The sequence below is a fragment of the Heterodontus francisci genome, unplaced genomic scaffold, assembly GCF_036365525.1.
Source record: "Heterodontus francisci isolate sHetFra1 unplaced genomic scaffold, sHetFra1.hap1 HAP1_SCAFFOLD_234, whole genome shotgun sequence".
In the NCBI taxonomy this organism is placed as follows: Eukaryota; Metazoa; Chordata; class Chondrichthyes; order Heterodontiformes; family Heterodontidae; genus Heterodontus; species Heterodontus francisci.
Genome location: NW_027140371.1, coordinates 45784 through 73539, shown reverse-complemented (window position 1 = coordinate 73539; position 27756 = coordinate 45784).

The following is a 27756-nucleotide window of genomic DNA, read 5'->3' as shown; positions in this document are numbered from 1 at the left end:
GAGATAGAGAGAGGAGTGACTGAGTGTAGTGATAGTGAGAGACACTGACAGAGAGAGACACAGAGGAGAGACTAAGTGTTGTGATAGAGAGAGGCAGTGGCAGAGAGAGATAGAGAGAGGTGTGACTGAGTGTAGTGATAGGGAGAGACAATGGCAGAGAGAGATAGAGAGAGGAGTGACTGAGTGTAGTGACAGAGAGAGACACCGGCAGAGAGAGATAGAGAGAGGTGTGACTGAGTGTAGTGACAGAGAAAGACACTGGCAGAGAGAGATAGAGAGAGGTGTGACTGAGTGTAGTGATAGAGAGAGACACTGGCAGAGAGAGATAGAGAGAGGTGTGACTGAGTGTAGTGATAGAGAGAGACACTGGCAGAGAGAGATAGAAAGAGGAGAGATTGAGTGTTGTGATAGAGAGAGACACTGGCAGAGAGAGATACAGAGGAGAGACTGAGTGTAGTGATAGAGAGAGACACTGGCAGAGAGAGATAGAGAGAGGTGTGACTGAGTGTAGTGATAGATAGAGACACTGACAGAGAGAGATAGAGAGAGGAGTGACTGAGTGTAGTGATAGAGAGAGACACCGGCAGAGAGAGATAGAGAGAGGTGTGACTGAGTGTAGTGATAGAGAGAGACACCAGCAGAGAGAGATAGAGAGAGGTGTGACTGAGTGTAGTGATAGAGAGAGACACCAGCAGAGAGAGATACTGAGGAGAGATTGAGTGTTGTGATAGAGAGAGACAATGGCAGAGAGAGATAGAGAGAGGAGTGACTGAGTGTAGTGATAGAGTGAGACACCGGCAGAGAGAGATAGAGAGAGGTGTGACTGAGTGTAGTGATAGAGAGAGACACTGGCAGAGAGAGATAGAGAGAGGAGTGACTGAGTGTAGTGATAGAGAGAGACACTGGCAGAGAGAGATAGAGAGAGGAGTGACTGAGTGTAGTGATAGAGAGAGACACTGGCAGAGAGAGATAGAGAGAGGAGTGACTGACTGTAATGATAGAGAGAGACACTGGCAGAGAGAGATAGAGAGAGGAGTGACTGAGTGTAGTGATAGAGAGAGACACTGACAGAGAGAGACACAGAGGAGAGACTAAGTGTTGTGATAGAGAGAGGCAGTGGCAGAGAGAGATAGAGAGAGGTGTGACTGAGTGTAGTGATAGGGAGAGACAATGGCAGAGAGAGATAGAGAGAGGAGTGACTGAGTGTAGTGACAGAGAGAGACACCGGCAGAGAGAGATAGAGAGAGGTGTGACTGAGTGTAGTGACAGAGAAAGACACTGGCAGAGAGAGATAGAGAGAGGTGTGACTGAGTGTAGTGATAGAGAGAGACACTGGCAGAGAGAGATAGAGAGAGGTGTGACTGAGTGTAGTGATAGAGAGAGACACTGGCAGAGAGAGATAGAAAGAGGAGAGACTGAGTGTTGTGATAGAGAGAGAGACACGGGCAGAGAGAGATAGAGGTGTGACTCAGTGTCGCGAAAGAGAGAGACATGAGCAGAGAGAGATAGAGAGAGGTGTGACTGAGTGTAGTGATAGAGAGAGACACCGGCAGAGAGAGATAGAGAGAGGTGTGACTGAGTGTAGTGATAGAGAGAGACACTGACAGAGAGAGATAGAGAGAGGAGTGACTGTGTGTAGTGATAGAGAGAGACACTGGCAGGGAGAGATAGAGAGAGGAGTGACTCAGTGTAGTGATAGAGAGAGACACTGACAGAGAGAGATAGAGAGAGGAGTGACTGTGTGTAGTGATAGAGAGAGACACTGGCAGGGAGAGATAGAGAGAGGAGTGACTGTGTGTAGTGATAGAGAGAGACACTGACAGAGAGAGATAGAGAGAGGAGTGACTGTGTGTAGTGATAGAGAGAGACACTGGCAGAGAGAGATAGAAAGAGGAGAGACTGAGTGTAGTGATCGAGAGAGAGACACGGGCAGAGAGAGATAGAGGTGTGACTCAGTGTCGCGAAAGAGAGAGACATGAGCAGAGAGAGATAGAGAGAGGTGTGACTGAGTGTAGTGATAGAGAGAGACACCGGCAGAGAGAGATAGAGAGAGGTGTAACTGAGTGTAGTGATAGAGAGAGACACCGGCAGAGAGAGATAGAGAGAGGAGTGACTGAGTGTAGTGATAGAGAGAGACACTGGCAGAGAGAGATACTGAGGAGAGATTGAGTGTAGTGATAGAGAGAGACACCAGCAGAGAGAGATACAGAGGAGAGACTGAGTGTCGTGATAGAGAGAGACACTGGCAGAGAGAGATAGAGAGAGGAGTGACTGAGTGTAATGATAGAGAGAGACACTGGCAGAGAGAGATAGAGAGAGGAGTGACTGAGTGTAGTGATGGAGAGAGACACCGGCAGAGAGAGATAGAGAGAGGTGTGACTGAGTGTAGTGATAGAGAGAGACACCAGCAGAGAGAGATACAGAGGAGAGACTGAGTGTCGTGATAGAGAGAGACACTGGCAGAGAGAGGTAGAGAGAGGAGTGACTGAGTGTAGTGATAGAGAGAGACACTGGCAGAGAGAGATAGAGAGAGGAGTGACTGAGTGTAGTGATAGAGAGAGACACTGACAGAGAGAGACACAGAGGAGAGACTAAGTGTTGTGATAGAGAGAGGCAGTGGCAGAGAGAGATAGCGAGAGGAGTGACTGAGTGTAGTGATAGAGAGAGACACTGACAGAGAGAGACACAGAGGAGAGACTAAGTGTTGTGATAGAGAGAGGCAGTGGCAGAGAGAGATAGCGAGAGGAGTGACTGAGTGTAGTGATAGAGAGAGACACTGGCAGAGAGAGATAGAGAGAGGTGTGACTGAGTGTAGTGATAGAGAGAGACACTGGCAGAGAGAGATAGAAAGAGGAGAGACTGAGTGTAGTGATAGAGAGAGAGACACGGGCAGAGAGAGATAGAGGTGTGACTCAGTGTCACGAAAGAGAGAGACATGAGCAGAGAGAGATAGAGAGAGGTGTGACTGAGTGTAGTGATAGAGAGAGACACCAGCAGAGAGAGATAGAGAGAGGTGTGACTGAGTGCAGTGATGGAGAGAGACACCGGCAGAGAGAGATAGAGGTGTAACTGAGTGTAGCGATGGAGAGAGACACCGGCAGAGAGATTTAGAGAGAGGTGTGACTGAGTGTAGTGATAGAGAGAGACACCGGCAGAGAGAGATAGAGAGAGGTGTAACTGAGTGTAGTGATAGAGAGAGACACCGGCAAAGAGAGATAGAGAGAGGTGTGACTGAGTGTAGTGATAGAGAGAGACACCAGCAGAGAGAGATACAGAGGAGAGACTGAGTATAGTGATAGAGAGAGACACTGACAGAGAGAGATACAGAGGAGAGACTGAGTGTCGTGATAGAGAGAGACACTGGCAGAGAGAGATAGAGAGAGGTGTGACTGAGTGTAGTGATAGAGAGAGACACTGGCAGAGAGAGATAGAGAGAGGAGTGACTAAGTGTTGTGATAGAGAGAGGCAGTGGCAGAGAGAGATAGCGAGAGGAGAGACTGAGTGTAGTGATAGAGAGAGACACCGGCAGAGGGAGATAGTGAGACGTGTGAATGAGTGCAGTGATAGAGAGAGACAATGGCAGAGCGAGATAGAGAGAGGTGTGACTGAGTGTAGTGATAGAGAGAGACACTGGCAGAGAGAGATAGAGAGAGGAGTGACTGAGTGTAGTGATAGAGAGAGACACTGGCAGAGAGAGATAGAGAGAGGTGTGACTGAGTGTAGTGATAGAGAGAGACACTGGCAGAGAGAGATAGAGAGAGGAGTGACGGAGTGTAGTGATAGAGAGAGACACTGGCAGAGAGAGATAGAGAGAGGTGTGACTGAGTGTAGTGATAGAGAGAGACACCGGCAGAGAGAGATAGAGAGAGGTGTGACTGAGTGTCGTGATAGTGAGAGACACCGGTAGGGAGAGATAGAGAGAGGAGTGACTGAGTGTAGTGATCGAGAGAGAGACACCGGCAGAGAGCGATAGAGAGAGGTGTGACTGCGTGTCGAGAAAGAGAGAGACATGAGCAGAGAGAGATAGAGAGAGGTGTGACTGAGTGTCGTGATAGAGAGAGAGACACCGGCAGAGAGAGATAGAGAGAGGTGTAACTGAGTGTAGTGATAGAGAGAGACACCAGCAGAGAGAGATACTGAGGAGAGATTGAGTGTTGTGATAGAGAGAGACACTGGCAGAGAGAGATACAGAGGAGAGACTGAGTGTAGTGATAGAGAGAGACACTGGCAGAGAGAGATAGAGAGAGGTGTGACTGAGTGTAGTGATAGATAGAGACACTGACAGAGAGAGATAGAGAGAGGAGTGACTGAGTGTAGTGATAGAGAGAGACACCGGCAGAGAGAGATAGAGAGAGGTGTGACTGAGTGTAGTGATAGAGAGAGACACCAGCAGAGAGAGATAGAGAGAGGGGTGACTGAGTGTAGTGATAGAGAGAGACACCAGCAGAGAGAGATACTGAGGAGAGATTGAGTGTTGTGATAGAGAGAGACAATGGCAGAGAGAGATAGAGAGAGGAGTGACTGAGTGTAGTGATAGAGTGAGACACCGGCAGAGAGAGATAGAGAGAGGTGTGACTGAGTGCAGTGATAGAGAGAGACACTGGCAGAGAGAGATAGAGAGAGGAGTGACTGAGTGTAGTGATAGAGAGAGACACTGGCAGAGAGAGATAGAGAGAGGAGTGACTGAGTGTAGTGATAGAGAGAGACACTGGCAGAGAGAGATAGAGAGAGGAGTGACTGACTGTAATGATAGAGAGAGACACTGGCAGAGAGAGATAGAGAGGGGAGTGACTGAGTGTAGTGATAGAGAGAGACACTGACAGAGAGAGACACAGAGGAGAGACTAAGTGTTGTGATAGAGAGAGGCAGTGGCAGAGAGAGATAGAGAGAGGTGTGACTGAGTGTAGTGATAGAGAGAGACAATGGCAGAGAGAGATAGAGAGAGGAGTGACTGAGTGTAGTGACAGAGAGAGACACCGGCAGAGAGAGATAGAGAGAGGTGTGACTGAGTGTAGTGACAGAGAAAGACACTGGCAGAGAGAGATAGAGAGAGGTGTGACTGAGTGTAGTGATAGAGAGAGACACTGGCAGAGAGAGATAGAGAGAGGTGTGACTGAGTGTAGTGATAGAGAGAGACACTGGCAGAGAGAGATAGAAAGAGGAGAGACTGAGTGTAGTGATAGAGAGAGAGACACGGGCAGAGAGAGATAGAGGTGTGACTCAGTGTCGCGAAAGAGAGAGACATGAGCAGAGAGAGATAGAGAGAGGTGTGACTGAGTGTAGTGATAGAGAGAGACACCGGCAGAGAGAGATAGAGAGAGGTGTGACTGAGTGTAGTGATAGAGAGAGACACTGACAGAGAGAGATAGAGAGAGGAGTGACTGTGTGTAGTGATAGAGAGAGACACTGGCAGGGAGAGATAGAGAGAGGAGTGACTGAGTGTAGTGATAGAGAGAGACACTGACAGAGAGAGATAGAGAGAGGAGTGACTGTGTGTAGTGATAGAGAGAGACACTGGCAGGGAGAGATAGAGAGAGGAGTGACTGTGTGTAGTGATAGAGAGAGACACTGACAGAGAGAGATAGAGAGAGGAGTGACTGTGTGTAGTGATAGAGAGAGACACTGGCAGAGAGAGATAGAAAGAGGAGAGACTGAGTGTAGTGATCGAGAGAGAGACACGGGCAGAGAGAGATAGAGGTGTGACTCAGTGTCGCGAAAGAGAGAGACATGAGCAGAGAGAGATAGAGAGAGGTGTGACTGAGTGTAGTGATAGAGAGAGACACCGGCAGAGAGAGATAGAGAGAGGTGTAACTGAGTGTAGTGATAGAGAGAGACACCGGCAGAGAGAGATAGAGAGAGGAGTGACTGAGTGTAGTGATAGAGAGAGACACTGGCAGAGAGAGATACTGAGGAGAGATTGAGTGTAGTGATAGAGAGAGACACCAGCAGAGAGAGATACAGAGGAGAGACTGAGTGTCGTGATAGAGAGAGACACTGGCAGAGAGAGATAGAGAGAGGAGTGACTGAGTGTAATGATAGAGAGAGACACTGGCAGAGAGAGATAGAGAGAGGAGTGACTGAGTGTAGTGATGGAGAGAGACACCGGCAGAGAGAGATAGAGAGAGGTGTGACTGAGTGTAGTGATAGAGAGAGACACCAGCAGAGAGAGATACAGAGGAGAGACTGAGTGTCGTGATAGAGAGAGACACTGGCAGAGAGAGGTAGAGAGAGGAGTGACTGAGTGTAGTGATAGAGAGAGACACTGGCAGAGAGAGATAGAGAGAGGAGTGACTGAGTGTAGTGATAGAGAGAGACACTGACAGAGAGAGACACAGAGGAGAGACTAAGTGTTGTGATAGAGAGAGGCAGTGGCAGAGAGAGATAGCGAGAGGAGTGACTGAGTGTAGTGATAGAGAGAGACACTGACAGAGAGAGACACAGAGGAGAGACTAAGTGTTGTGATAGAGAGAGGCAGTGGCAGAGAGAGATAGCGAGAGGAGTGACTGAGTGTAGTGATAGAGAGAGACACTGGCAGAGAGAGATAGAGAGAGGTGTGACTGAGTGTAGTGATAGAGAGAGACACTGGCAGAGAGAGATAGAAAGAGGAGAGACTGAGTGTAGTGATAGAGAGAGAGACACGGGCAGAGAGAGATAGAGGTGTGACTCAGTGTCGCGAAAGAGAGAGACATGAGCAGAGAGAGATAGAGAGAGGTGTGACTGAGTGTAGTGATAGAGAGAGACACCAGCAGAGAGAGATAGAGAGAGGTGTGACTGAGTGCAGTGATGGAGAGAGACACCGGCAGAGAGAGATAGAGGTGTAACTGAGTGTAGCGATGGAGAGAGACACCGGCAGAGAGATTTAGAGAGAGGTGTGACTGAGTGTAGTGATAGAGAGAGACACCGGCAGAGAGAGATAGAGAGAGGTGTAACTGAGTGTAGTGATAGAGAGAGACACCGGCAGAGAGAGATAGAGAGAGGTGTGACTGAGTGTAGTGATAGAGAGAGACACCAGCAGAGAGAGATACAGAGGAGAGACTGAGTATAGTGATAGAGAGAGACACTGACAGAGAGAGATACAGAGGAGAGACTGAGTGTCGTGATAGAGAGAGACACTGGCAGAGAGAGATAGAGAGAGGTGTGACTGAGTGTAGTGATAGAGAGAGACACTGGCAGAGAGAGATAGAGAGAGGAGTGACTAAGTGTTGTGATAGAGAGAGGCAGTGGCAGAGAGAGATAGCGAGAGGAGAGACTGAGTGTAGTGATAGAGAGAGACACCGGCAGAGGGAGATAGTGAGACGTGTGAATGAGTGCAGTGATAGAGAGAGACAATGGCAGAGAGAGATAGAGAGAGGTGTGACTGAGTGTAGTGATAGAGAGAGACACTGGCAGAGAGAGATAGAGAGAGGAGTGACTGAGTGTAGTGATAGAGAGAGACACTGGCAGAGAGAGATAGAGAGAGGTGTGACTGAGTGTAGTGATAGAGGGAGACACTGACAGAGAGAGATAGAGAGAGGTGTGACTGAGTGTAGTGATAGAGAGAGACACTGACAGAGAGAGATAGAGAGAGGTGTGACTGAGTGTAGTGATAGAGAGAGACACTGGCAGAGAGAGATAGAGAGAGGAGTGACTGAGTGTAGTGATAGAGAGAGACACTGGCAGAGAGAGATAGAGAGAGGTGTGACTGAGTGTAGTGATAGAGAGAGACACCGGCAGAGAGAGATAGAGAGAGGTGTGACTGAGTGTCGTGATAGTGAGAGACACCGGTAGGGAGAGATAGAGAGAGGAGTGACTGAGTGTCGTGATAGAGAGAGACACCGGCAGAGAGAGATAGAGAGAGGTGTGACTGAGTGTCGTGATAGTGAGAGACACCGGTAGGGAGAGATAGAGAGAGGAGTGACTGAGTGTAGTGATCGAGAGAGAGACACCGGCAGAGAGCGATAGAGAGAGGTGTGACTGCGTGTCGAGAAAGAGAGAGACATGAGCAGAGAGAGATAGAGAGAGGTGTGACTGAGTGTCGTGATAGAGAGAGAGACACTGGCAGAGAGAGATAGAGAGAGGTGTAACTGAGTGTAGTGATAGAGAGAGACACTGGCAGAGAGAGATCGAAAGTGGAGAGACTGAGTGTAGTGATAGAGAGAGACACTGGCAGAGAGAGATAGAGAGAGGTGTGACTGAGTGTCGTGATAGAGATAGACACTGGCAGAGAGAGATAGAAAGAGGAGAGACTGAGTGTAGTGATAGAGAGAGAGACACCGGCAGAGAGAGATAGAGAGAGGTGTGACTGAGTGTAGTGATAGAGAGAGACACCGGCAGAGAGAGATAGAGAGAGGTGTAACTGAGTGTAGTGATGGAGAGAGACACCGGCAGAGAGAGACAGAGAGAGGTGTGACTGAGTGTAGTGATAGAGAGAGACACTGGCAGAGAGAGATAGAGAGAGGTGTAACTGAGTGTAGTGATAGAGAGAGACACCGGCAGAGAGAGATAGAGAGAGGTGTGACTGAGTGGAGTGATAGAGAGAGACACCAGCAGAGAGAGATACTGAGGAGAGACTGAGTGTAGTGATAGAGAGAGACACCAGCAGAGAGAGATACAGAGGAGAGACTGAGTGTCGTGATAGAGAGAGACACTGGCAGAGAGAGATAGAGAGAGGTGTGACTGAGTGTAGTGATAGAGAGAGACACTGGCAGAGAGAGATAGAGAGAGGAGTGACTGAGTGTAGTGATAGAGTGAGACACCGGCAGAGAGAGATAGAGAGAGGTGTGACTGAGTGTAGTGATAGAGAGAGACACTGGCAGAGAGAGATAGAGAGAGGAGTGACTGAGTGTAGTGATAGAGAGAGACACTGACAGAGAGAGACACAGAGGAGAGACTAAGTGTTGTGATAGAGAGAGGCAGTGGCAGAGAGAGATAGAGAGAGGTGTGACTGAGTGTAGTGATAGAGAGAGACAATGGCAGAGAGAGATAGAGAGAGGAGTGACTGAGTGTAGTGACAGAGAGAGACACCGGCAGAGAGAGATAGAGAGAGGTGTGACTGAGTGTAGTGACAGAGAAAGACACTGGCAGAGAGAGATAGAGAGAGGTGTGACTGAGTGTAGTGATAGAGAGAGACACTGGCAGAGAGAGATAGAGAGAGGTGTGACTGAGTGTAGTGATAGAGAGAGACACTGGCAGAGAGAGATAGAAAGAGGAGAGACTGAGTGTAGTGATAGAGAGAGAGACACGGGCAGAGAGAGATAGAGGTGTGACTCAGTGTCGCGAAAGAGAGAGACATGAGCAGAGAGAGATAGAGAGAGGTGTGACTGAGTGTAGTGATAGAGAGAGACACCGGCAGAGAGAGATAGAGAGAGGTGTGACTGAGTGTAGTGATAGAGAGAGACACTGGCAGAGAGAGATCGAAAGTGGAGAGACTGAGTGTAGTGATAGAGAGAGACACTGGCAGAGAGAGATAGAGAGAGGTGTGACTGAGTGTCGTGATAGAGAGAGACACTGGCAGAGAGAGATAGAAAGAGGAGAGACTGAGTGTAGTGATAGAGAGAGAGACACCGGCAGAGAGAGATAGAGAGAGGTGTGACTGAGTGTAGTGATAGAGAGAGACACCGGCAGAGAGAGATAGAGAGAGGTGTAACTGAGTGTAGTGATGGAGAGAGACACCGGCAGAGAGAGATAGAGAGAGGTGTGACTGAGTGTAGTGATGGAGAGAGACACCGGCAGAGAGAGATAGAGAGAGGTGTGACTGAGTGTAGTGATAGAGAGAGACACTGGCAGAGAGAGATAGAGAGAGGTGTAACTGAGTGTAGTGATAGAGAGAGACACCAGCAGAGAGAGATACTGAGGAGAGATTGAGTGTAGTGAAAGAGAGAGACACCAGCAGAGGGAGATACTGAGGAGCGATTGAGTGCAGTGAGAGAGAAAGACACCAGCAGAGAGAGATACAGAGGAGAGACTGAGTGTCGTGATAGAGAGAGACACTGGCAGAGAGAGATAGAGAGAGGTGTGACTGAGTGTAGTGATAGAGAGAGACACCAGCAGAGAGAGATACTGAGGAGAGATTGAGTGTTGTGATAGAGAGAGACACTGGCAGAGAGAGATACAGAGGAGAGACTGAGTGTAGTGATAGAGAGAGACACTGGCAGAGAGAGATAGAGAGAGGTGTGACTGAGTGTAGTGATAGATAGAGACACTGACAGAGAGAGATAGAGAGAGGAGTGACTGAGTGTAGTGATAGAGAGAGACACCGGCAGAGAGAGATAGAGAGAGGTGTGACTGAGTGTAGTGATAGAGAGAGACACCAGCAGAGAGAGATAGAGAGAGGTGTGACTGAGTGTAGTGATAGAGAGAGACACCAGCAGAGAGAGATACTGAGGAGAGATTGAGTGTTGTGATAGAGAGAGACAATGGCAGAGAGAGATAGAGAGAGGAGTGACTGAGTGTAGTGATAGAGAGAGACACTGGCAGAGCGAGATAGAGAGAGGAGTGACTGAGTGTAGTGATAGAGAGAGACACTGGCAGAGAGAGATAGAGAGAGGAGTGACTGACTGTAATGATAGAGAGAGACACTGGCAGAGAGAGATAGAGAGAGGAGTGACTGAGTGTAGTGATAGTGAGAGACACTGACAGAGAGAGACACAGAGGAGAGACTAAGTGTTGTGATAGAGAGAGGCAGTGGCAGAGAGAGATAGAGAGAGGTGTGACTGAGTGTAGTGATAGGGAGAGACAATGGCAGAGAGAGATAGAGAGAGGAGTGACTGAGTGTAGTGACAGAGAGAGACACCGGCAGAGAGAGATAGAGAGAGGTGTGACTGAGTGTAGTGACAGAGAAAGACACTGGCAGAGAGAGATAGAGATAGGTGTGACTGAGTGTAGTGATAGAGAGAGACACTGGCAGAGAGAGATAGAGAGAGGTGTGACTGAGTGTAGTGATAGAGAGAGACACTGGCAGAGAGAGATAGAAAGAGGAGAGATTGAGTGTTGTGATAGAGAGAGACACTGGCAGAGAGAGATACAGAGGAGAGACTGAGTGTAGTGATAGAGAGAGACACTGGCAGAGAGAGATAGAGAGAGGTGTGACTGAGTGTAGTGATAGATAGAGACACTGACAGAGAGAGATAGAGAGAGGAGTGACTGAGTGTAGTGATAGAGAGAGACACCGGCAGAGAGAGATAGAGAGAGGTGTGACTGAGTGTAGTGATAGAGAGAGACACCAGCAGAGAGAGATAGAGAGAGGTGTGACTGAGTGTAGTGATAGAGAGAGACACCAGCAGAGAGAGATACTGAGGAGAGATTGAGTGTTGTGATAGAGAGAGACAATGGCAGAGAGAGATAGAGAGAGGAGTGACTGAGTGTAGTGATAGAGTGAGACACCGGCAGAGAGAGATAGAGAGAGGTGTGACTGAGTGTAGTGATAGAGAGAGACACTGGCAGAGAGAGATAGAGAGAGGAGTGACTGAGTGTAGTGATAGAGAGAGACACTGGCAGAGAGAGATAGAGAGAGGAGTGACTGAGTGTAGTGATAGAGAGAGACACTGGCAGAGAGAGATAGAGAGAGGAGTGACTGACTGTAATGATAGAGAGAGACACTGGCAGAGAGAGATAGAGAGAGGAGTGACTGAGTGTAGTGATAGAGAGAGACACTGACAGAGAGAGACACAGAGGAGAGACTAAGTGTTGTGATAGAGAGAGGCAGTGGCAGAGAGAGATAGAGAGAGGTGTGACTGAGTGTAGTGATAGGGAGAGACAATGGCAGAGAGAGATAGAGAGAGGAGTGACTGAGTGTAGTGACAGAGAGAGACACCGGCAGAGAGAGATAGAGAGAGGTGTGACTGAGTGTAGTGACAGAGAAAGACACTGGCAGAGAGAGATAGAGAGAGGTGTGACTGAGTGTAGTGATAGAGAGAGACACTGGCAGAGAGAGATAGAGAGAGGTGTGACTGAGTGTAGTGATAGAGAGAGACACTGGCAGAGAGAGATAGAAAGAGGAGAGACTGAGTGTTGTGATAGAGAGAGAGACACGGGCAGAGAGAGATAGAGGTGTGACTCAGTGTCGCGAAAGAGAGAGACATGAGCAGAGAGAGATAGAGAGAGGTGTGACTGAGTGTAGTGATAGAGAGAGACACCGGCAGAGAGAGATAGAGAGAGGTGTGACTGAGTGTAGTGATAGAGAGAGACACTGACAGAGAGAGATAGAGAGAGGAGTGACTGTGTGTAGTGATAGAGAGAGACACTGGCAGGGAGAGATAGAGAGAGGAGTGACTCAGTGTAGTGATAGAGAGAGACACTGACAGAGAGAGATAGAGAGAGGAGTGACTGTGTGTAGTGATAGAGAGAGACACTGGCAGGGAGAGATAGAGAGAGGAGTGACTGTGTGTAGTGATAGAGAGAGACACTGACAGAGAGAGATAGAGAGAGGAGTGACTGTGTGTAGTGATAGAGAGAGACACTGGCAGAGAGAGATAGAAAGAGGAGAGACTGAGTGTAGTGATCGAGAGAGAGACACGGGCAGAGAGAGATAGAGGTGTGACTCAGTGTCGCGAAAGAGAGAGACATGAGCAGAGAGAGATAGAGAGAGGTGTGACTGAGTGTAGTGATAGAGAGAGACACCGGCAGAGAGAGATAGAGAGAGGTGTAACTGAGTGTAGTGATAGAGAGAGACACCGGCAGAGAGAGATAGAGAGAGGAGTGACTGAGTGTAGTGATAGAGAGAGACACTGGCAGAGAGAGATACTGAGGAGAGATTGAGTGTAGTGATAGAGAGAGACACCAGCAGAGAGAGATACAGAGGAGAGACTGAGTGTCGTGATAGAGAGAGACACTGGCAGAGAGAGATAGAGAGAGGAGTGACTGAGTGTAATGATAGAGAGAGACACTGGCAGAGAGAGATAGAGAGAGGAGTGACTGAGTGTAGTGATGGAGAGAGACACCGGCAGAGAGAGATAGAGAGAGGTGTGACTGAGTGTAGTGATAGAGAGAGACACCAGCAGAGAGAGATACAGAGGAGAGACTGAGTGTCGTGATAGAGAGAGACACTGGCAGAGAGAGGTAGAGAGAGGAGTGACTGAGTGTAGTGATAGAGAGAGACACTGGCAGAGAGAGATAGAGAGAGGAGTGACTGAGTGTAGTGATAGAGAGAGACACTGACAGAGAGAGACACAGAGGAGAGACTAAGTGTTGTGATAGAGAGAGGCAGTGGCAGAGAGAGATAGCGAGAGGAGTGACTGAGTGTAGTGATAGAGAGAGACACTGACAGAGAGAGACACAGAGGAGAGACTAAGTGTTGTGATAGAGAGAGGCAGTGGCAGAGAGAGATAGCGAGAGGAGTGACTGAGTGTAGTGATAGAGAGAGACACTGGCAGAGAGAGATAGAGAGAGGTGTGACTGAGTGTAGTGATAGAGAGAGACACTGGCAGAGAGAGATAGAAAGAGGAGAGACTGAGTGTAGTGATAGAGAGAGAGACACGGGCAGAGAGAGATAGAGGTGTGACTCAGTGTCACGAAAGAGAGAGACATGAGCAGAGAGAGATAGAGAGAGGTGTGACTGAGTGTAGTGATAGAGAGAGACACCAGCAGAGAGAGATAGAGAGAGGTGTGACTGAGTGCAGTGATGGAGAGAGACACCGGCAGAGAGAGATAGAGGTGTAACTGAGTGTAGCGATGGAGAGAGACACCGGCAGAGAGATTTAGAGAGAGGTGTGACTGAGTGTAGTGATAGAGAGAGACACCGGCAGAGAGAGATAGAGAGAGGTGTAACTGAGTGTAGTGATAGAGAGAGACACCGGCAAAGAGAGATAGAGAGAGGTGTGACTGAGTGTAGTGATAGAGAGAGACACCAGCAGAGAGAGATACAGAGGAGAGACTGAGTATAGTGATAGAGAGAGACACTGACAGAGAGAGATACAGAGGAGAGACTGAGTGTCGTGATAGAGAGAGACACTGGCAGAGAGAGATAGAGAGAGGTGTGACTGAGTGTAGTGATAGAGAGAGACACTGGCAGAGAGAGATAGAGAGAGGAGTGACTAAGTGTTGTGATAGAGAGAGGCAGTGGCAGAGAGAGATAGCGAGAGGAGAGACTGAGTGTAGTGATAGAGAGAGACACCGGCAGAGGGAGATAGTGAGACGTGTGAATGAGTGCAGTGATAGAGAGAGACAATGGCAGAGCGAGATAGAGAGAGGTGTGACTGAGTGTAGTGATAGAGAGAGACACTGGCAGAGAGAGATAGAGAGAGGAGTGACTGAGTGTAGTGATAGAGAGAGACACTGGCAGAGAGAGATAGAGAGAGGTGTGACTGAGTGTAGTGATAGAGAGAGACACTGGCAGAGAGAGATAGAGAGAGGAGTGACGGAGTGTAGTGATAGAGAGAGACACTGGCAGAGAGAGATAGAGAGAGGTGTGACTGAGTGTAGTGATAGAGAGAGACACCGGCAGAGAGAGATAGAGAGAGGTGTGACTGAGTGTCGTGATAGTGAGAGACACCGGTAGGGAGAGATAGAGAGAGGAGTGACTGAGTGTAGTGATCGAGAGAGAGACACCGGCAGAGAGCGATAGAGAGAGGTGTGACTGCGTGTCGAGAAAGAGAGAGACATGAGCAGAGAGAGATAGAGAGAGGTGTGACTGAGTGTCGTGATAGAGAGAGAGACACCGGCAGAGAGAGATAGAGAGAGGTGTAACTGAGTGTAGTGATAGAGAGAGACACCAGCAGAGAGAGATACTGAGGAGAGATTGAGTGTTGTGATAGAGAGAGACACTGGCAGAGAGAGATACAGAGGAGAGACTGAGTGTAGTGATAGAGAGAGACACTGGCAGAGAGAGATAGAGAGAGGTGTGACTGAGTGTAGTGATAGATAGAGACACTGACAGAGAGAGATAGAGAGAGGAGTGACTGAGTGTAGTGATAGAGAGAGACACCGGCAGAGAGAGATAGAGAGAGGTGTGACTGAGTGTAGTGATAGAGAGAGACACCAGCAGAGAGAGATAGAGAGAGGGGTGACTGAGTGTAGTGATAGAGAGAGACACCAGCAGAGAGAGATACTGAGGAGAGATTGAGTGTTGTGATAGAGAGAGACAATGGCAGAGAGAGATAGAGAGAGGAGTGACTGAGTGTAGTGATAGAGTGAGACACCGGCAGAGAGAGATAGAGAGAGGTGTGACTGAGTGTAGTGATAGAGAGAGACACTGGCAGAGAGAGATAGAGAGAGGAGTGACTGAGTGTAGTGATAGAGAGAGACACTGGCAGAGAGAGATAGAGAGAGGAGTGACTGAGTGTAGTGATAGAGAGAGACACTGGCAGAGAGAGATAGAGAGAGGAGTGACTGACTGTAATGATAGAGAGAGACACTGGCAGAGAGAGATAGAGAGGGGAGTGACTGAGTGTAGTGATAGAGAGAGACACTGACAGAGAGAGACACAGAGGAGAGACTAAGTGTTGTGATAGAGAGAGGCAGTGGCAGAGAGAGATAGAGAGAGGTGTGACTGAGTGTAGTGATAGAGAGAGACAATGGCAGAGAGAGATAGAGAGAGGAGTGACTGAGTGTAGTGACAGAGAGAGACACCGGCAGAGAGAGATAGAGAGAGGTGTGACTGAGTGTAGTGACAGAGAAAGACACTGGCAGAGAGAGATAGAGAGAGGTGTGACTGAGTGTAGTGATAGAGAGAGACACTGGCAGAGAGAGATAGAGAGAGGTGTGACTGAGTGTAGTGATAGAGAGAGACACTGGCAGAGAGAGATAGAAAGAGGAGAGACTGAGTGTAGTGATAGAGAGAGAGACACGGGCAGAGAGAGATAGAGGTGTGACTCAGTGTCGCGAAAGAGAGAGACATGAGCAGAGAGAGATAGAGAGAGGTGTGACTGAGTGTAGTGATAGAGAGAGACACCGGCAGAGAGAGATAGAGAGAGGTGTGACTGAGTGTAGTGATAGAGAGAGACACTGACAGAGAGAGATAGAGAGAGGAGTGACTGTGTGTAGTGATAGAGAGAGACACTGGCAGGGAGAGATAGAGAGAGGAGTGACTGAGTGTAGTGATAGAGAGAGACACTGACAGAGAGAGATAGAGAGAGGAGTGACTGTGTGTAGTGATAGAGAGAGACACTGGCAGGGAGAGATAGAGAGAGGAGTGACTGTGTGTAGTGATAGAGAGAGACACTGACAGAGAGAGATAGAGAGAGGAGTGACTGTGTGTAGTGATAGAGAGAGACACTGGCAGAGAGAGATAGAAAGAGGAGAGACTGAGTGTAGTGATCGAGAGAGAGACACGGGCAGAGAGAGATAGAGGTGTGACTCAGTGTCGCGAAAGAGAGAGACATGAGCAGAGAGAGATAGAGAGAGGTGTGACTGAGTGTAGTGATAGAGAGAGACACCGGCAGAGAGAGATAGAGAGAGGTGTAACTGAGTGTAGTGATAGAGAGAGACACCGGCAGAGAGAGATAGAGAGAGGAGTGACTGAGTGTAGTGATAGAGAGAGACACTGGCAGAGAGAGATACTGAGGAGAGATTGAGTGTAGTGATAGAGAGAGACACCAGCAGAGAGAGATACAGAGGAGAGACTGAGTGTCGTGATAGAGAGAGACACTGGCAGAGAGAGATAGAGAGAGGAGTGACTGAGTGTAATGATAGAGAGAGACACTGGCAGAGAGAGATAGAGAGAGGAGTGACTGAGTGTAGTGATGGAGAGAGACACCGGCAGAGAGAGATAGAGAGAGGTGTGACTGAGTGTAGTGATAGAGAGAGACACCAGCAGAGAGAGATACAGAGGAGAGACTGAGTGTCGTGATAGAGAGAGACACTGGCAGAGAGAGGTAGAGAGAGGAGTGACTGAGTGTAGTGATAGAGAGAGACACTGGCAGAGAGAGATAGAGAGAGGAGTGACTGAGTGTAGTGATAGAGAGAGACACTGACAGAGAGAGACACAGAGGAGAGACTAAGTGTTGTGATAGAGAGAGGCAGTGGCAGAGAGAGATAGCGAGAGGAGTGACTGAGTGTAGTGATAGAGAGAGACACTGACAGAGAGAGACACAGAGGAGAGACTAAGTGTTGTGATAGAGAGAGGCAGTGGCAGAGAGAGATAGCGAGAGGAGTGACTGAGTGTAGTGATAGAGAGAGACACTGGCAGAGAGAGATAGAGAGAGGTGTGACTGAGTGTAGTGATAGAGAGAGACACTGGCAGAGAGAGATAGAAAGAGGAGAGACTGAGTGTAGTGATAGAGAGAGAGACACGGGCAGAGAGAGATAGAGGTGTGACTCAGTGTCGCGAAAGAGAGAGACATGAGCAGAGAGAGATAGAGAGAGGTGTGACTGAGTGTAGTGATAGAGAGAGACACCAGCAGAGAGAGATAGAGAGAGGTGTGACTGAGTGCAGTGATGGAGAGAGACACCGGCAGAGAGAGATAGAGGTGTAACTGAGTGTAGCGATGGAGAGAGACACCGGCAGAGAGATTTAGAGAGAGGTGTGACTGAGTGTAGTGATAGAGAGAGACACCGGCAGAGAGAGATAGAGAGAGGTGTAACTGAGTGTAGTGATAGAGAGAGACACCGGCAGAGAGAGATAGAGAGAGGTGTGACTGAGTGTAGTGATAGAGAGAGACACCAGCAGAGAGAGATACAGAGGAGAGACTGAGTATAGTGATAGAGAGAGACACTGACAGAGAGAGATACAGAGGAGAGACTGAGTGTCGTGATAGAGAGAGACACTGGCAGAGAGAGATAGAGAGAGGTGTGACTGAGTGTAGTGATAGAGAGAGACACTGGCAGAGAGAGATAGAGAGAGGAGTGACTAAGTGTTGTGATAGAGAGAGGCAGTGGCAGAGAGAGATAGCGAGAGGAGAGACTGAGTGTAGTGATAGAGAGAGACACCGGCAGAGGGAGATAGTGAGACGTGTGAATGAGTGCAGTGATAGAGAGAGACAATGGCAGAGAGAGATAGAGAGAGGTGTGACTGAGTGTAGTGATAGAGAGAGACACTGGCAGAGAGAGATAGAGAGAGGAGTGACTGAGTGTAGTGATAGAGAGAGACACTGGCAGAGAGAGATAGAGAGAGGTGTGACTGAGTGTAGTGATAGAGGGAGACACTGACAGAGAGAGATAGAGAGAGGTGTGACTGAGTGTAGTGATAGAGAGAGACACTGACAGAGAGAGATAGAGAGAGGTGTGACTGAGTGTAGTGATAGAGAGAGACACTGGCAGAGAGAGATAGAGAGAGGAGTGACTGAGTGTAGTGATAGAGAGAGACACTGGCAGAGAGAGATAGAGAGAGGTGTGACTGAGTGTAGTGATAGAGAGAGACACCGGCAGAGAGAGATAGAGAGAGGTGTGACTGAGTGTCGTGATAGTGAGAGACACCGGTAGGGAGAGATAGAGAGAGGAGTGACTGAGTGTCGTGATAGAGAGAGACACCGGCAGAGAGAGATAGAGAGAGGTGTGACTGAGTGTCGTGATAGTGAGAGACACCGGTAGGGAGAGATAGAGAGAGGAGTGACTGAGTGTAGTGATCGAGAGAGAGACACCGGCAGAGAGCGATAGAGAGAGGTGTGACTGCGTGTCGAGAAAGAGAGAGACATGAGCAGAGAGAGATAGAGAGAGGTGTGACTGAGTGTCGTGATAGAGAGAGAGACACTGGCAGAGAGAGATAGAGAGAGGTGTAACTGAGTGTAGTGATAGAGAGAGACACTGGCAGAGAGAGATCGAAAGTGGAGAGACTGAGTGTAGTGATAGAGAGAGACACTGGCAGAGAGAGATAGAGAGAGGTGTGACTGAGTGTCGTGATAGAGATAGACACTGGCAGAGAGAGATAGAAAGAGGAGAGACTGAGTGTAGTGATAGAGAGAGAGACACCGGCAGAGAGAGATAGAGAGAGGTGTGACTGAGTGTAGTGATAGAGAGAGACACCGGCAGAGAGAGATAGAGAGAGGTGTAACTGAGTGTAGTGATGGAGAGAGACACCGGCAGAGAGAGACAGAGAGAGGTGTGACTGAGTGTAGTGATAGAGAGAGACACTGGCAGAGAGAGATAGAGAGAGGTGTAACTGAGTGTAGTGATAGAGAGAGACACCGGCAGAGAGAGATAGAGAGAGGTGTGACTGAGTGGAGTGATAGAGAGAGACACCAGCAGAGAGAGATACTGAGGAGAGACTGAGTGTAGTGATAGAGAGAGACACCAGCAGAGAGAGATACAGAGGAGAGACTGAGTGTCGTGATAGAGAGAGACACTGGCAGAGAGAGATAGAGAGAGGTGTGACTGAGTGTAGTGATAGAGAGAGACACTGGCAGAGAGAGATAGAGAGAGGAGTGACTGAGTGTAGTGATAGAGAGAGTCACTGGCAGAGAGAGATACAGAGGAGAGACTAAGTGCTGTGATAGAGAGAGGCAGTGGCAGAGAGAGATAGCGAGAGGAGAGACTGAGTGTAGTGATAGAGAGAGACACCGGCAGAGAGAGATAGTGAGACGTGTGAATGAGTGCAGTGATAGAAAGAGACACTGGCAGAGAGAGATAGAGAGAGGTGTGACTGAGTGTAGTGATAGAGAGAGACACTGGCAGAGAGAGATAGAGAGAGGAGTGACTGAGTGTAGCGAAAGAGGGAGACATGAGCAGAGAGAGATAGAGAGAGGTGTAACTGAGTGTAGTGACAGAGAGAGACACTGGCAAAGAGAGATAGAGAGAGGTGTGACTGAGTGTAGTGATAGAGAGAGACACTGGCAGAGAGAGATAGAAAGAGGAGAGACTGAGTGTAGTGATAGAGAGAGAGACACGGGCAGAGAGAGATAGAGGTGTGACTCAGTGTCGCGAAAGAGAGAGACATGAGCAGAGAGAGATAGAGAGAGGTGTGACTGAGTGTAGTGATAGAGAGAGACACCGGCAGAGAGAGATAGAGAGAGGTGTGACTGAGTGTAGTGATAGAGAGAGACACTGACAGAGAGAGATAGAGAGAGGAGTGACTGTGTGTAGTGATAGAGAGAGACACTGGCAGGGAGAGATAGAGAGAGGAGTGACTGAGTGTAGTGATAGAGAGAGACACTGACAGAGAGAGATAGAGAGAGGAGTGACTGTGTGTAGTGATAGAGAGAGACACTGGCAGGGAGAGATAGAGAGAGGAGTGACTGTGTGTAGTGATAGAGAGAGACACTGACAGAGAGAGATAGAGAGAGGAGTGACTGTGTGTAGTGATAGAGAGAGACACTGGCAGAGAGAGATAGAAAGAGGAGAGACTGAGTGTAGTGATCGAGAGAGAGACACGGGCAGAGAGAGATAGAGGTGTGACTCAGTGTCGCGAAAGAGAGAGACATGAGCAGAGAGAGATAGAGAGAGGTGTGACTGAGTGTAGTGATAGAGAGAGACACCGGCAGAGAGAGATAGAGAGAGGTGTAACTGAGTGTAGTGATAGAGAGAGACACCGGCAGAGAGAGATAGAGAGAGGAGTGACTGAGTGTAGTGATAGAGAGAGACACTGGCAGAGAGAGATACTGAGGAGAGATTGAGTGTAGTGATAGAGAGAGACACCAGCAGAGAGAGATACAGAGGAGAGACTGAGTGTCGTGATAGAGAGAGACACTGGCAGAGAGAGATAGAGAGAGGAGTGACTGAGTGTAATGATAGAGAGAGACACTGGCAGAGAGAGATAGAGAGAGGAGTGACTGAGTGTAGTGATGGAGAGAGACACCGGCAGAGAGAGATAGAGAGAGGTGTGACTGAGTGTAGTGATAGAGAGAGACACCAGCAGAGAGAGATACAGAGGAGAGACTGAGTGTCGTGATAGAGAGAGACACTGGCAGAGAGAGGTAGAGAGAGGAGTGACTGAGTGTAGTGATAGAGAGAGACACTGGCAGAGAGAGATAGAGAGAGGAGTGACTGAGTGTAGTGATAGAGAGAGACACTGACAGAGAGAGACACAGAGGAGAGACTAAGTGTTGTGATAGAGAGAGGCAGTGGCAGAGAGAGATAGCGAGAGGAGTGACTGAGTGTAGTGATAGAGAGAGACACTGACAGAGAGAGACACAGAGGAGAGACTAAGTGTTGTGATAGAGAGAGGCAGTGGCAGAGAGAGATAGCGAGAGGAGTGACTGAGTGTAGTGATAGAGAGAGACACTGGCAGAGAGAGATAGAGAGAGGTGTGACTGAGTGTAGTGATAGAGAGAGACACTGGCAGAGAGAGATAGAAAGAGGAGAGACTGAGTGTAGTGATAGAGAGAGAGACACGGGCAGAGAGAGATAGAGGTGTGACTCAGTGTCGCGAAAGAGAGAGACATGAGCAGAGAGAGATAGAGAGAGGTGTGACTGAGTGTAGTGATAGAGAGAGACACCAGCAGAGAGAGATAGAGAGAGGTGTGACTGAGTGCAGTGATGGAGAGAGACACCGGCAGAGAGAGATAGAGGTGTAACTGAGTGTAGCGATGGAGAGAGACACCGGCAGAGAGATTTAGAGAGAGGTGTGACTGAGTGTAGTGATAGAGAGAGACACCGGCAGAGAGAGATAGAGAGAGGTGTAACTGAGTGTAGTGATAGAGAGAGACACCGGCAGAGAGAGATAGAGAGAGGTGTGACTGAGTGTAGTGATAGAGAGAGACACCAGCAGAGAGAGATACAGAGGAGAGACTGAGTATAGTGATAGAGAGAGACACTGACAGAGAGAGATACAGAGGAGAGACTGAGTGTCGTGATAGAGAGAGACACTGGCAGAGAGAGATAGAGAGAGGTGTGACTGAGTGTAGTGATAGAGAGAGACACTGGCAGAGAGAGATAGAGAGAGGAGTGACTAAGTGTTGTGATAGAGAGAGGCAGTGGCAGAGAGAGATAGCGAGAGGAGAGACTGAGTGTAGTGATAGAGAGAGACACCGGCAGAGGGAGATAGTGAGACGTGTGAATGAGTGCAGTGATAGAGAGAGACAATGGCAGAGAGAGATAGAGAGAGGTGTGACTGAGTGTAGTGATAGAGAGAGACACTGGCAGAGAGAGATAGAGAGAGGAGTGACTGAGTGTAGTGATAGAGAGAGACACTGGCAGAGAGAGATAGAGAGAGGTGTGACTGAGTGTAGTGATAGAGGGAGACACTGACAGAGAGAGATAGAGAGAGGTGTGACTGAGTGTAGTGATAGAGAGAGACACTGACAGAGAGAGATAGAGAGAGGTGTGACTGAGTGTAGTGATAGAGAGAGACACTGGCAGAGAGAGATAGAGAGAGGAGTGACTGAGTGTAGTGATAGAGAGAGACACTGGCAGAGAGAGATAGAGAGAGGTGTGACTGAGTGTAGTGATAGAGAGAGACACCGGCAGAGAGAGATAGAGAGAGGTGTGACTGAGTGTCGTGATAGTGAGAGACACCGGTAGGGAGAGATAGAGAGAGGAGTGACTGAGTGTAGTGATCGAGAGAGAGACACCGGCAGAGAGCGATAGAGAGAGGTGTGACTGCGTGTCGAGAAAGAGAGAGACATGAGCAGAGAGAGATAGAGAGAGGTGTGACTGAGTGTCGTGATAGAGAGAGAGACACTGGCAGAGAGAGATAGAGAGAGGTGTAACTGAGTGTAGTGATAGAGAGAGACACTGGCAGAGAGAGATCGAAAGTGGAGAGACTGAGTGTAGTGATAGAGAGAGACACTGGCAGAGAGAGATAGAGAGAGGTGTGACTGAGTGTCGTGATAGAGATAGACACTGGCAGAGAGAGATAGAAAGAGGAGAGACTGAGTGTAGTGATAGAGAGAGAGACACCGGCAGAGAGAGATAGAGAGAGGTGTGACTGAGTGTAGTGATAGAGAGAGACACCGGCAGAGAGAGATAGAGAGAGGTGTAACTGAGTGTAGTGATGGAGAGAGACACCGGCAGAGAGAGACAGAGAGAGGTGTGACTGAGTGTAGTGATAGAGAGAGACACTGGCAGAGAGAGATAGAGAGAGGTGTAACTGAGTGTAGTGATAGAGAGAGACACCGGCAGAGAGAGATAGAGAGAGGTGTGACTGAGTGGAGTGATAGAGAGAGACACCAGCAGAGAGAGATACTGAGGAGAGACTGAGTGTAGTGATAGAGAGAGACACCAGCAGAGAGAGATACAGAGGAGAGACTGAGTGTCGTGATAGAGAGAGACACTGGCAGAGAGAGATAGAGAGAGGTGTGACTGAGTGTAGTGATAGAGAGAGACACTGGCAGAGAGAGATAGAGAGAGGAGTGACTGAGTGTAGTGATAGAGAGAGTCACTGGCAGAGAGAGATACAGAGGAGAGACTAAGTGCTGTGATAGAGAGAGGCAGTGGCAGAGAGAGATAGCGAGAGGAGAGACTGAGTGTAGTGATAGAGAGAGACACCGGCAGAGAGAGATAGTGAGACGTGTGAATGAGTGCAGTGATAGAAAGAGACACTGGCAGAGAGAGATAGAGAGAGGTGTGACTGAGTGTAGTGATAGAGAGAGACACTGGCAGAGAGAGATAGAGAGAGGAGTGACTGAGTGTAGCGAAAGAGGGAGACATGAGCAGAGAGAGATAGAGAGAGGTGTAACTGAGTGTAGTGACAGAGAGAGACACTGGCAAAGAGAGATAGAGAGAGGAGTGACTGAGTGTAGTGATAGAGAGAGACACCGGTAGGGAGAGATAGTGAGACGTGTGAATGAGTGCAGTGATAGAGAGAGACACTGGCAGAGAGAGAAAGAGAGAGGTGTGACTGAGTGTAATGATAGAGAGAGACACTGGCAGGGAGAGATAGAGAGAGGAGTGACTGAGTGTAGTGATAGAGAGAGACACTGGCAGAGACAGATAGAGAGAGGAGTGACTGAGTGTAGTGTTAGAGAGAGACACTGGCAGGGAGAGATAGAGGGAGGAGAGACTGAGTGTAGTGATAGAGAGAGACACCGGTAGGGAGAGATAGAGAGAGGAGTGACTGAATGTCGTGATAGAGAGAGACACCAGCAGAGAGAGATACAGAGGAGAGACTGAGTGTAGTGATAGAGAGAGACACCAGCAGAGAGAGATACAGAGGAGAAACTGAGTGTTGTGATAGAGAGAGACACCGGCAGAGAGAGATAGAGAGAGGAGAGACTGAGTGTAGTGATAGAGAGAGACACCAGCAGAGAGAGATACAGAGGAGAGACCGAGTGTCGTGATCGAGACACTGGCAGAGAGACATACAGAGAGGTGTGACTGAGTGTAGTTGTAGAGAGCAACACTGGCAGGGAGAGATAGAGAGAGGAGTGACTGAGTGTAGTGATAGAGAGAGACACTGGCAGAGAGAGATAGAGAGATGTGTAACTGAGTGTAGTGAGAGAGAGAGACACTGGCAGAGAGAGAAAGAAAGTGGAGAGAGTGAGTGTAGTGATAGAGAGAGACACTGGCAGAGAGAGATAGAGAGAAGTGTGACTGAGTGTAGTGATAGAGAAAGACACTGGCAGAGAGAGATAGAAAGGGGAGAGACTGAGTGTAGTGATAGAGAGAGAGACACGGGCAGAGAGAGATAGAGGTGTGACTGAGTGTCGCGAAAGAGAGAGACATGAGCAGAGAGAGATAGAGAGAGGTGTGACTGAGTGTAGTGATAGAGAGAGATACCGGCAGAGAGAGATAGAGAGAGGTGTAACTGAGTGTAGTGATAGAGAGAGACAGCGGCAGAGAGAGATAGAGAGAGGAGAGACTGAGTGTAGTGATAGAAAGAGACACCAGCAGAGAGAGATACAGAGGAGAGACTGAGTGTAGTGATAGAGAGAGACACTGGCAGAGAGAGATAGAGAGATGTGTGACTGAGTGTAGTGATAGAGAGAGACACCGGCAGAGAGAGATAGAGAGAGGGGTGACTGAGTGCAGTGATACAGAGAGACACTGGCAGAGAGAGATAGAGAGAGGAGTGACTGAGTGTAATGAAAGAGAGAGACACTGGCAGAGAGAGATAGAGAGAGGAGTGACTGAGTGTAATGATAGAGAGAGACACTGGCAGAGACAGATAGAGAGAGGAGTGACTGAGTGTAGTGTTCGAGAGAGACACTGGCAGGGAGAGATAGAGAGAGGAGTGACTGAGTGTCGTGATAGAGAGAGACACCAGCAGAGAGAGATACAGAGGAGAGACTGAGTGCAGTGATAGAGAGAGACACCAGCAGAGAGAGATACAGAGGAGAGACTGAGTGTTGTGATAGAGAGAGACACCGGCAGAGAGAGATAGAGAGAGGAGAGACTGAGTGTTGTGATAGAGAGAGACACCGGCAGAGAGAGATAGAGAGAGGAGTGAATGAGTGTAGTGATAGAGAGAGACACCAGCAGAGAGAGATACAGAGCAGAGACCGAGTGTCGTGATCGAGACACTGGCAGAGAGACATACAGAGAGGTGTGACTGAGTGTAGTTGTAGAGAGCAACACTGGCAGGGAGAGATAGAGAGAGGAGTGACTGAGTGTAGTGATAGAGAGAGACACTGGCAGAGAGAGATAGAGAGAGGTGTGACTGAGTGTAGCGAAAGAGGGAGACATGAGCAGAGAGAGATAGAGAGAGGAGTGACTGAGTGTAGTGATAGAGGGAGACACTGGCAGAGAGAGATAGAGAGAGGAGTGACTGAGTGTAGTGATAGAGAGAGACACTGGCAGAGAGAGATAGAGAGAGGAGTGACTGAGTGTAGCGAAAGAGGGAGACATGAGCAGAGAGAGATAGAGAGAGGTGTAACTGAGTGTAGTGATAGAGAGAGACACTGGCAGAGAGAGATAGAGAGAAGTGTGATTGAGTGTAGTGATAGAGAGAGACACTGGCAAAGAGATAGAGAGAGGAGTGACTGAGTGCAGTGATAGCGACACGAGCAGAGACAGATGGAGAGAGGTGTGACTGAGTGTAGTGATAGAGAGAGACACTGGCAGAGAGAGATAGAGAGAGGAGTGACGGAGTGCAGTGATAGATAGAGACAGTGGCAGAGAGAGGTAGAGAGAGGTGTGACTCAGTTTAGTGATAGAGAGAGAGACACTGGCAGAGAGAGATGGAGAGAGGTGTGATTGTGTGTAGTGATAGAGAGAGACGCTGGCAGAGAGAGATAGAGAGAGACGTGCCTGACTTTAGTTCGAGAGAGAGAGAAACAGTCGCATATAGAGATAGAGAGAGGAGTGACTGAGTGTCGTGACAGAGAGAGACACTGGCAGAGAGTGATCGAGAGAGGAGAGACTGATTGTTGTGATAGACAGAGACAGTATCAGAGAGAGATAGAAAGAAGTGTGACTGTGTGTAGTGACAGAGAGAGACACTGGCAGAGAAAGAGGAGTGACTGAGTGTAGTGATAGAGGGACACTGGCAGAGAGAGATAGAAAGAGGAGAGACTGAGTGTAGTGATAGAGAGAGACACCCGCAGAGAGAGACAGAGAGGAGAGATCGAGTGCCGTGATCGAGGGAGACACTGGCAGAGAGAGATAGAGAGGAGTGACTGAGTGTAGTGATAGAGAGAGACACTGGCAGAGAGAAATAGAGAGAGGGGTGACTGAGTGTAGTGATAGAGAGTGACACTGGCAGAGAGAGATAGAGAGAGGTGTGACTGAGTGAAATGATAGAGAGAGACACCGGCAGGGATAGAAAGAGAGAGGTGTGACTGAGTGAAATGATAGAGACAGACACCGGCAGGGAGCGAAAGAGAGAGGAGTGACTGAGAGTAGTGACAGAGAGAGACAACGGCAGAGAGAGAGAGATGTGTGACTGAGTTTAGTGATAGAATGAGACTCCGGCAGAGAGAGATAGAGAGAGGACTCACTGAGTGTCGTGATGGAGAGAGGCACCGGCAGAGAGAGATAGAGACTGGCATTGTTCCCCCGCACTCAATTCCTCTTTTCGGCTTCATCAGTGCAGCACTCACTCAGTACTGACCCTCCGACAGTGCGGCACTCCCTCAGTACTGACCATCCGACAGTGCGGCACTCACTCAGTACTGACCCACCGACAGTGCGGCACTCACTCAGTACTGACCATCCGACAGTGCGGCACTCACTCAGTACTGACCCACCGACAGTGCGGCACTCACTCAGTACTGACCATCCGACAGTGCGGAACACTCTCAGTCCTGACCCTCCGACAGCGCGGCACACCCTCAGTACTAACCCTCCCACAGTGCGTCACTCCCTCAGTACTGACCCTCCGACAGCGCGACACTCCCTCAGTACTGACCCTCCGACAGTGCGGCACTGCCTCAGTACTGACCCTCCGACAGTGCGGCGCTCCGTCAGTACTGACCCTCCAACAGTGCGGCGTTCCCTCAGTATTGACCCTCCGACAGTGCGGCGTTCCCTCAGTACTGACCCGCCGACAGTGCAGCACTCCCTCAGTACTGACCCTCCGACAGTGCGGCACTCCCTCAGTACTGACCCTCCGACAGTGCAGCACTCCCTCAGGACTGACCCTCTGACAGTGCGGCACTCCCTCTTTACTGACCCTCCGACAGTCCGGCACTCCCTCAGTACTGACCCTCTGACAGCGCGGCCCTCCCTCAGTACTGACCCTCCGACAGTACGGTGCTCCCTCAGTACTGAGCCTCCGACAGTGCGGTCCTCCCTCAATATTGACCCTCCGACAGCGCGGCACTCTCTCAGTACTGACCCTCCAGCAGTGCGGCGTTCCCTCAGTACTGACCCTCCGACAATGCGGCGCTCCGTCGGTACTGACCCTCTGACAGTGCGGCACTCCCTCAGTACTGACCCTCCAACAATGCAGCACTCCCTCAGTCCTGACCCTCCAACAGTGCGGCACTCCCTCAGTCCTGACCCTCCGACAGTGCGGCACTCCCTCAGTACTGACCCTCCGACAGTGCGGCACTCCCTCAGTACTAGACCCTCCGACAGTGCGGTGCGACCTCA